Genomic DNA, 10,509 nt, shown 5'->3' with positions numbered 1-10,509 from the left:
AATTCAGAGCCAGAGAAGCCTTCCAGAGTGAGAGTCAGCTGGTACACCAACCCTGGCATCGTGGGTTGTTTTTTGTTTTATGTCCCTCAGCACTATCTACTTCCAACAGGTGGGTGGATGCAAAGAGAAGAGTCTGGGCTTTAGAGAACTATGGACAAGGACACTGAGTACTGGAAGAGAGAGAGGACTTGGAACTATATTTTGCATGGGTTGAGTGCCTGGCACAGAGACCTGAATAATATAAAGACTCAAGAAGTTCTTGCTGAAGGACTGATTGGGTTGTTACAGAGCCTGGCAGGGTGGGAAATGCTTCTAAATAATAATCGACTTAAGTGGATTATGGGCAAGAAGACAACAGACTTGCAGAAAGAAAGGGAACTGTCTCATTTCTATGATTCTCTGTTAGGTAACATTCAGGGAGTAAAGAGAAGTTGATTTCTAGTTGTCAATATATTGATTGAGTTGGAGTTCAAAATGTATTTGATAACCTTATTTCTATGTAATTGATTTCCTTTGCAACTCTATGTAGTTTGTTGTATGCATTTAAAGACATTTTTTTTGAGAAGGCATCCCTACATTTCACCAGGCTCCCAAAGGTTTCCATAACAAACAATAATATTAAGAACTACTAGATTAAGGAAATATAGAGGAGCCTCAAGGAACCAAGTGAAAATATGTCCAAGTAACCCCTCTGCTTTGAGGGAGTGTCATTTAATTTGGAGTATTTAGGAAGGAAGAAAGAGCAATGAGTGCTGTCAATTTGAGAGTGGCCATAGTTTTGTTGCCTTCGGAGAAGAGGTGTCTCTCTTGAGAGAGAAGACTTCAGTGAATATTCAGGGCCGAGACAATTTTCCTTTGATGTGTTTACCATTCACTCCAATGATGCATTGACCCAGGGGAAGGTAGTTGGTATGGGAGGGAGAATTGTGGCATGTCTATAAATTTCCTTGCCCAGTTTGTGCTTGGTACCTGCCTTGGAGCTGGTATTACCCATTCTTAACCAGAAAGTTGAGCTTGTGATGACTTAGAAAATGAGGCACAACCCTGATTACATTATATAAAGGCAATTATTCTGAACTTTACATCATATCTTCTAGGGTTATGTTTGAGAGTCTATTGTGTTGTGCAAATAATAGTAACAGCAGACTTCTTTTGGTGTTTCTCTCTCTCTCTCTCTCTTTCTCTCTCTCTCTCTCTCTCTCTCTCTCTCTCTGTGTGAGAACTGAACCTACAATTTTATTGTTATAGGGAACTACTGGTGAGTTAATATTTTTTATCAAAGCATCTACAAGTTCTACAATTTATTGTCTTAGAACAGGGGCTCTAAATATTTTTTTGCATCATGTACACAGGAATCTAACTCTATGGACCCTTTCTCTGAATAATGTTTTTAAATAAAGATGACAAAGTTTATTGAAATACATTTATCAAAATATTACAAAGTTAACAGACCCCATGTTCTGAATCCTCATGAGTGTTCTAAAAGGTAGTTCTGAAAGATTAAGTGATTTGTCCATACCACTCTAACCCCCTTCCATCCCCCCCACTTTGTGCCAGAGGCTGAATTTCTCTCTGGCTGTAGTGTTGACTCTTTCTCCTCTTCTAGTGTTTCTTTAGGATCTGCAGAACACTTTAGATATTCATAGCACACAATCCTCATAAAAGTATCACAGATTTTATTATCCCCATTTTACAGATAAGGAAATCATTTAAGCTTGGAGAGATCAAATTTCTCACCCAGGTTTGCCCTGCTACTAAGTGTCAGAGGCAGGATTCAAATCCAAGTCTTTCAGGACTACACTCAATGCCTGTTTTCATCTGGTCCCTTGAGATTCCATTATGTTTCCTTCATCTATTAGTTCTTAACTGTTTGTGTGTTATGGGAACCTTTGGCAGTCTGGGGAAGACTAGGTACCCCTTCTCAGAATAATGTGTTTCCTATTCATGACCCTCTAAGAAAAAATAATAATGCTCATAGGAGAATGTAGATTGCTTTCACAACCCCAGTGAGCTATCTGCTTCAGATTGTAGCCTGCTAGGATTTGGGAAATGTTTTGGAGATAAGGGCTATTAAAGCAAGTTGCTGGCTATCCGTTTGACCATTTAAAACCTACATGAGCATGATCAACCTGTCTGCATTTTTCTAGTAAAGGAATCCAAACCTAGATTTCTAGACTTTCAGCTTCAGAACTGGACCAATGTTTGCTGAATCCCAGCAGCTCAGGATTGGAAGGGACTTCAACTTTTACCTGAACAAGAATTTCTTTTACAAAATACCTGGCAAGTGGTTATCTGAACTCTGTTTGAAGATCTCTAGTTAAAGAGAGCTCATTATCCTCTGAGAGAGCCTCTTTTATTTTGGATTATTCAAAGTTGTAAAGAAATACTTGCTTACCTAGAACCTTGCCCTATTTTTCTCTCTAGCCCCAACTCAGTGCTTCTTGTTTCTGCCTGTTGAGGCCAAGCATAAAAGGCGTAATCCTCTTTCACAAGATGTCCCTTCAAAAGTTTGTAGATAGCTATTGTGTTTCCTTGCTCTCCACTCTTACCATAGTAAGTCTTTTCACCACTGAGCTAACTATTCTTGGTTCCTTTAACTAATCAACTTGCTGAATGGCCTCTCCAGGTCTTTTACACCATCTTGACCATCTTTCTCTGGAGCCTCTCCAAATTGTTGGCTATCCATTTGCTATTCAAGTACCCTTCTGAGTAGCAGCAGCTAGAATTTAACATAATATTACAAATGTCAATGCTGTATTTCAGATGTAGTCTTAGGGACAATGGATGTATCCATTTAAATCATGATCCACTTCTCAAGAGGACCTTTGAAATACCTCATGGGAGGATGGATGCTTATGGGCTCACTGCATTAAAAGTATGGAAGTACATTTTGTTGTTATTCAGTCATTTAGTCATGTCCTACCCTTTATGGTTCCATGAACCATAATGTCCATGGGGTTTTCTTGTCAAGGATGCAAGAGTAGTTTGCCATTTCCATCTCTAGAGGATTAAGGCAAATAGAGGTTAAGTAATTTAGGGTCACATAGCTAGTAAATGTCTGAGACTGGATTTGAACTCAGGTCTTCCTGATTCCAGACATAGTGCTCTATCCATTTAGCCATCTGGCCAGTCATAGAAATACATTCCACAGCATAAATACAAAGTAAAAGCATACATATCATGAGTTCAGAGGTGGAAGGGACCTCAAGTGCTATCTAATCTGAGTTTCTTATTTTCCAGGTGAGGAACTTAGGAAAGGATCACATAGGTTGTAAGAAGAAGCTGGGATTATGAACTCAGTTCTTCAGATTTTAAATTGCAGGGTCTTTGTACTGTACCACAGCATATTTTACCATATGACATAGCAGAAAAAGCCTTGGACTGTGCATCAGGAATTATGAGTTTAAGTCTTATCTTTGTCACTTAGTTACTTTACCTATTGAAAGTTACTTTACATCTCAAGACCTTAATAATTGCATGGGTTTGTCACTGAATTATAAAGTCAAACCTAAAGAGATTGTTTAAAAGAATTTTAGTGTGTTTGGAAGTTATGGTACAGAAATCAGGAGTTCTTGTTAACAATTTCAGGTAGCTTCTCTTAATCTATCTATTTATCTATTTATTTATTTGTTTGTTTTTTAGAATATTTTTCCATGATTACATGATTCATGGTCTTTCCCTCCCCCCACCCAAACCCCGCTTCTCTGTAGTCAACCACAATTCCACTGGGTTTTACAAGTGTCATTGATCAAGACCTATTTCCATATTATTGATAGTTGCATTGTGGTGGTCGTTTAGAGTCTGCATCCCAAATCATGTCCCCATCAACCCATGTGATCAAGCAGTTGTTTTTCTTCTGTGTTTCTGCCTCCACAGTTCTTCCTCTGAATGTGGATAGTGTTCTTTCTCATAAGTCCCTCAGAATTGTCCTGGGTCATTGCATTGCTGCTAGTAGAGAAGTCTAATACATTTGATTGTGCCACAGTGTTATCAGTCTCTGTGTATAATGTTCTCCAGGTTCTGCTCCTTTTACTCTGCATGAATTCCTGGAGGACATTCCAGTTTCGGGTAGCTTCTGAGCAGTGTGTAAACCACAGGAAATAAAGGTACCATTTTCGTAGAGGGCTATAATCCCTTTTATATTGTAACCAAGTTTTCAGATCATGGAATTTCTATTACTTTACCAAATGATGAGCCCTTATGATGATATGCTCCAATCCTCCAGTGGATCTTTTATGTCATTGATGAGAATGCATCTTCCCATGATGTAGAACACAACTCATCCATTGCAGGAAGCCATTAAAGCCTGTGATGTTTAGTATAGCTCGTCACCAGTTCTGAAACCAGCAAAGTAGGATGGAGATTCTCACTCAGTTTCCCCTATGTGATTCTTTTCTCATTAGCATTCACTTGTATCAAAACTATTGCAATCAGTATCCTTATTCAGCTCCAGGGAAACACAGGAAAACAATACAGGTTCATGGCAAGAACAACCATAGTCACAGAATATACACTATCCCAAAATAACCCCCTAAACAAATCCCCATAATACAGAAACTTCCCCTAGAGGTCACCTTACAACAAACCAGCATATGGTGAGTTAATGTTAAAGATTTTAAATCTCTAACTCATATTCCCATACACAGGTGCCTGCAAGAACAGGCCAGAACAGTCTCCAAGTTTCCTCCTCTCCCAGATCTGGTTTGTTACAGTAATTTAATATAAAAGAACAATGAATGAAATATGAAGAAATTGTCTCCCATGAAAAGGCCTGTACGTTCTCACCACTGTAGCCCAAGAGATATGTCAAACACACCTAACACATTGTCTCCAAAGATAAGATGTATGGTGGGAATGGAATTCATGCCAACATTGATGTAATCTTGAGAAAAATGATATAAAAATTAAAATCAGCAGATGGCACTTCAGATCAGCCACTGCAAACCTACTGGGTCTCTGGCTCTTCTCACTCAGTTTTTGCTCAATTGTCCCACCCCCAAGGGGAACTAAACTGCTGGAAATTCCCCTTCTACCCCCCAGCAATCTATGTTTGTCCTTCCCATGTGACTTTTTCTCCTCCCATAAATATGTCATTGGTCAAGGTATGAGAGATTGCCCAACTGGGAAGCTTTCCTTGCATTCACCTGATATTGCTTGGGTACTAATAGCATATAAGCTGCTTTAGGAGAGAGATGATTTCATCCCCAACCCCCAGCCCCAGTTTAAGTTTAAGGAAGCATTTCCCCCTCTCTAAGGAATCCCTGAGAATTCATGACTCAGAAGTCCCCCCTACTTTTGCTTCATTTTCCTTTATGACCATCAACTACTCCCTAAACTATTTTCTTTACTGTTGGGAATACATGTGGGCATGTATGTCCAATTTTTTTTGCTCCATGACAGGAAGGGGTTTGACTAGGTGGGAGAGATCCTCAACTCTATATTTAGAATTATTTGAGGTAGAAACTGCTGATTCATTCATTCCCTAGTCACCTTTCTTAGGAGATATCCACAAAAAGTTGGATGCTAGCCTTCCATCCCCACATAGCTTTCTAGGACCTGACAGGGGTAGACTTATCTAATAAGGAGAAAATTCACTTAACCTGGGCCCTGGGGCTTGTGCTCAAACAATGCTGAGCTGTGTCTCTGCAGAGTTCCAGGTTTTTCATTTTAATATCACTCCCTGGACTGCGATGCTCTATCTGCATTCTTATGGGGATTCTAGTGGATTGGAACAAGACTCTTAGGCTTAATATTAGGTGTTTAAAATGTTATCAGCTGTCAATAAAATTAAACCTGCCTGATCCAGTTCTGCCCTCAATCAACAGATTTGGCTACTTAACAGTGGAACAAATTCTATCTCACACCTGCACATTTTCCAACAAAAATTTGGAATTTCATGGAATTTAGAATTGAAAAGGACCTTCAATCAATCAATTAACAAGCATATATTAAATGTTTTACACTGTGCTTCTCACCAGGGACACAAAGATAAAGAATGAAACAATTCCTACATAGTTTCTTCATGACATAAGTTTCTTCAGTCCCTTCATATTAAAATGGAAGATGCTAAAATTCAAAATCAGGTTTTCTGATACCAAATCTTTCCAACGTATGTGTACAGTGCCTGGTACAGAGTTATTGTTGTTCAATCGAGTCCAACTCTTGTTGATCTTTGGACCATACTATCCATAGGGTTTTCTTTTCAAAGATACCATATCCTTCTCCAGTGGTACATCGTTAGCACTATTTGTTGATGACAACAAGGAATTGTGCCCTTCGTTTCTGAATTTCTTGGCAACTAGAGCTTGACAAGGGGGTAGACAAATTAGATAGGGAATAATGTGCAGAATATGTATAAATACATATTCATATATACATACTGAATATACATATATAACAATATACATATTCATATACATGCTGAATAAAATATGTATATATATGTATATTTAACTATGAAAGGCAGTGCATTATCCCTCCTCTCCAACAAAACCCCAAAAAACCTAAACTCTGACTCTGGGGACAAAAGACCTCATTTCAACCTTGTGCTCTGCTACTTTGTACCAATAAAACCTTGACCAAATAATTTTATCTTCTGGTTCTCAGTTTCCTTATCTGTAATTTCAGAACTATAATATATGATTAATAATATGCAATGTCTAAGATCCCTTCTAGCCTTAAGTATTGGCTTTAATAAATGAATAGTAATATATTTAATGCTAGGAAATTCTGTTCCTTATGTCATATAGATATCTGCTATTTGTTTTGTGAATTATCATCACATGTTATAGAGGGGTTTAAAGCCTTAGGTGGAGAACCACACAATTTTCAATCCTTTCCTCTTGGGCTCAAATACCTCCTCATCTTGATGGATTGGCCCTATTTTGGGAAATGGGAGAGAAAGTTTCTTCATCTGATTTTAGACATGGATTAACTGTTGGCTTTGCTGATGTCTCTCAATGATCTATTGTCATGGAAAAACCCTATGATAAAATCCCCTGAATACCTAAAGAGCAGATCTCAACATTTAAATGTCTTAGAAGTTAGCTCCTATGAAGTTGTTTAAGACAGAGGTTAGATGACTTGCCCAGGGTCATCAGAGTTACTAAGCTTCAGAGCTAATATTTGAATCAACATCTTCATGACTCTATCTATTATGCCATGCTATCTCTGGAATGAAGAGGCCAATTTAAACTGGTATAACTAGTTATTTCTCTCATGATCTTAGTTGGGAGACGAGGGTGAAAAAAGTGATGGAATTAACTCCTCTTTAATTAATAAATCAATTTATAAATATTTAAATGACTTCATCTTTAGAGTTTGGTTTCATTTTTAATTTCATCTTATTTTGAACAGTTCCCTGTTCTCTGCATTTAGAAGTATAAACGTGTTAAATCTGTTATTTAATTCTGTAAGTAATTTTTATAATTATGATGTAACTCTATCCTTAAAACATTTAAAGTAACCCTTTATGTGCAACTTAAAAATTATTATCAATAATTAAATATTAATAAATAAACTAGCCATTTTGTAAGCTAGTCTAAAAGGGCACTATATACATATATATATTTTAAATCAGCCAGGTATGGCACAGTCAATAGAGTTCTGGACTTGGAGTTAGGAAGTACTGAGTTCAAATCCTATTTCGGGCATTTACTAGTTGACTCTGGGTAAGTCACTTTTATCAACCTCTCAACTGTAAAATGGGGATAATAATTGCACCTACCAACTAGTGCTGTCATAAGGCTCAAAAAAGATAACATTATGTAAAGCAATATATAAACACTAGCTATTATTATTTTTCCATAGAATATAGTCCTGGAAGGGGCCCTAGAGTATAGGATTCTTAGGATTAACATTGGGTGTTTTAATTGTTATCAGTTGTTGATAAAATTAAATTAAACTCTTCTGTTCTTGTTCAGTCAACAGATCTGACTGCTTAACATTGGGGCAAATTCTATTTCACACCTGTACTTTCTCCAACAAAAATGAGGAATTTCAAGAAATCAGAGCTTTAAGGGGTCTTCTATTAACCAACAAATATTATTAAACACCTACTATTTGATTAATACATCTAATTTTATGGATGAGGAAATTCAGAGAGATGACTTGCTCAAGGTTGCACAAATAAGAAGAAGCAAAATTGAGATTCACTCAAGTCTTCTAACTCCAAATTCAGTGTTCTAAAGTATTCTACTTCATTATTTATTCTTATTTCACACTTGATCCATTCCATTTTCTCTCCCATTCTTTGACCATAAATGTACTCTAATAAAGCATCTGATGATCCTCATTCTACAGCTCTGGAAACTGGAAACTGAGGCCCAGATGAATCAAATGCATGTACAACTTCTGGCAATTTGACATTTAAACAGGATTATGTCTTAGAGTCCAAGTCCATTGCTTATGTAATTTAAACTGGTTCTCCACTGGGTATCCTCCCAAGACAGTAGACTCAGCAGGAATAGGATGAAGGGTTTAAGAATACAAACCAACCAGCAAGTTCACAGAAGACACAGTGGTCACCTTGGGAAGTTGTGTGCCTGCTTTAAGCCAGTAGAGGGGAGTATTGTGTAACAAACAGAAGAAAAAGCGAAACAAAATTTCTTTAGGGGAGTGCTTGATTGAAATCTGGAGAGGGCTTGGGATGGGGTGAATTCAATCCATTTTTAGAGTAGTAACTAGCAGTTTTGGCACCTGTGTCAAGCAGCACAAAGTAGACTAGGGAATATAACGCTAAACTTTTATCAAATCAACCATGATTGGGGAGATCCTGCCATCATCTTATTGGAGGAAGACAGAGAGAGAGACTTCAGGACTTCTTAGGCTGCTCCTGGAGCAGCTATAGCAGGGGTATCTGATATATATTTCTGTGCCCTTTAAATCTTAGTAGTCTTGGGGCATAGCTCTAGTTGGCCCTTCCTAGTTATAGTTCTAGGAATATTTACAGAGGGCAACGAGGTGGTGAGTTGGATAGAATCCTGAGCCTGGAATCAGGGAGACTTCTTCCTGAGTTTAGATCCACTTTCAGATACTTACTAGTTGGGTGGACCTGGGGCAGTCATTTAACCCTGTTGCCTCAAAGTCCTCATTTGTAAAATGAGCTGGAAAAGGAAATGATAAACTATTCAGTTATCTTTGCTAAGAAACCTTCAAAAAGGATCACAAAGAGTCAGACATGACCGAAAAATGACTGGCTGAGAACAAATATATTTACATTTGTTATAGTTAAGATTTTAATAATTATTTATAGTTTATTAAGTGCTTTTCCTAAACAATGCAAATAATATCATGCTTATTTTATAGAGGATTAAATCAAGGCCCAGAAAAGTTATATAACTTGCCCATGGCCACAAAAAATCAATCAACAAACATTTATTAATTATCTGTTCTGTATCAGGCATTATTCTAGGAATATGATACCCAAAATAAAAAAAAACCTCTGACCTCAAAGAGTTGATATTCTGCTGGAGGAAACAACATGGTCATAATATAAATCTATACAAAATATACATAATGTTAATTTGGTGGAGGAAGTACACTAGAGCTTGGGAGCAGGAGAATCAGCGATGACATTAAGCAGTGTTTAAATTAAGTTTTGTAGCCCAGTGGGCTGAAGTAACCTCTGATCTGAGGCTCCTAGGGTTTTTTCCTGATATTTTTTTCACTTTTATAATCATAATAAATGACATTTACATAGTTGTAAAGAGATTTACATGTATGATATCGATACACTCTGAAAAATAGGCATTAGGACCCATTTTGCAGCTGAAGAAACTAAGGCTTTGAGATTCAAGGTGACTTGCCTATGGTTACACAGCTAGAAGCAGAATTTCTACCCAGTTCCATCTAATGGACAAGGTGCTAGGTAGCACAAAGGGCTAGGGTGCCAGGCCTGGAGGCAGAGAGATCTGAGTTCAAATCAGGATTTGTTATATCCTTGGACAAGTCACAGTTTCTGTTTACCTCAATTTCTTACAGAGTAAAATGGGGGTAATAACAGCATCTACCTCCTAAGATTGTTGGGAGGATCAAATGAAATAATACTGTTAAAGTACCTTGCAAACCACAAACCTCTATATAAGTTTACTTTTTGTTTTTTATTAATATTTATTAATTATAATCAATTAATTCACATTTATTATATTATTGCAATATATAACACAATATATTCATAATATTATAATTGATTAATAAAAATTAATAAAATTACTATTATAAGTTTAAGTGAAAAAATCTGTTCATCATGCCTTATGGCATCTCTAGTGTAGCAGAGAACAGAACCTTCTTTTTTTTTTACTTTCTTAGGTATCTATACCAGCTGCAGTCCTGGGATTGCCACTAACAGCATCAGCAAAAAGTCTTAATGAAGTATCACATTTATTGTGCATGTGAATGTGCTGGCTGCTGGAGAGAGTGTTAGTAATTGGGGTACCTTAGGGATGAATTGGTAGCAGATTCTAGCAGTAGAACAAGGATGGTAACAGATAAAGAAAGGGAGGTTAAGGG

This window comes from Gracilinanus agilis, chromosome 4 (genome assembly GCF_016433145.1).
Source record: "Gracilinanus agilis isolate LMUSP501 chromosome 4, AgileGrace, whole genome shotgun sequence".
Classification (NCBI taxonomy): Eukaryota; Metazoa; Chordata; class Mammalia; order Didelphimorphia; family Didelphidae; genus Gracilinanus; species Gracilinanus agilis.
Note: the sequence above shows the minus strand (reverse complement) of the source record.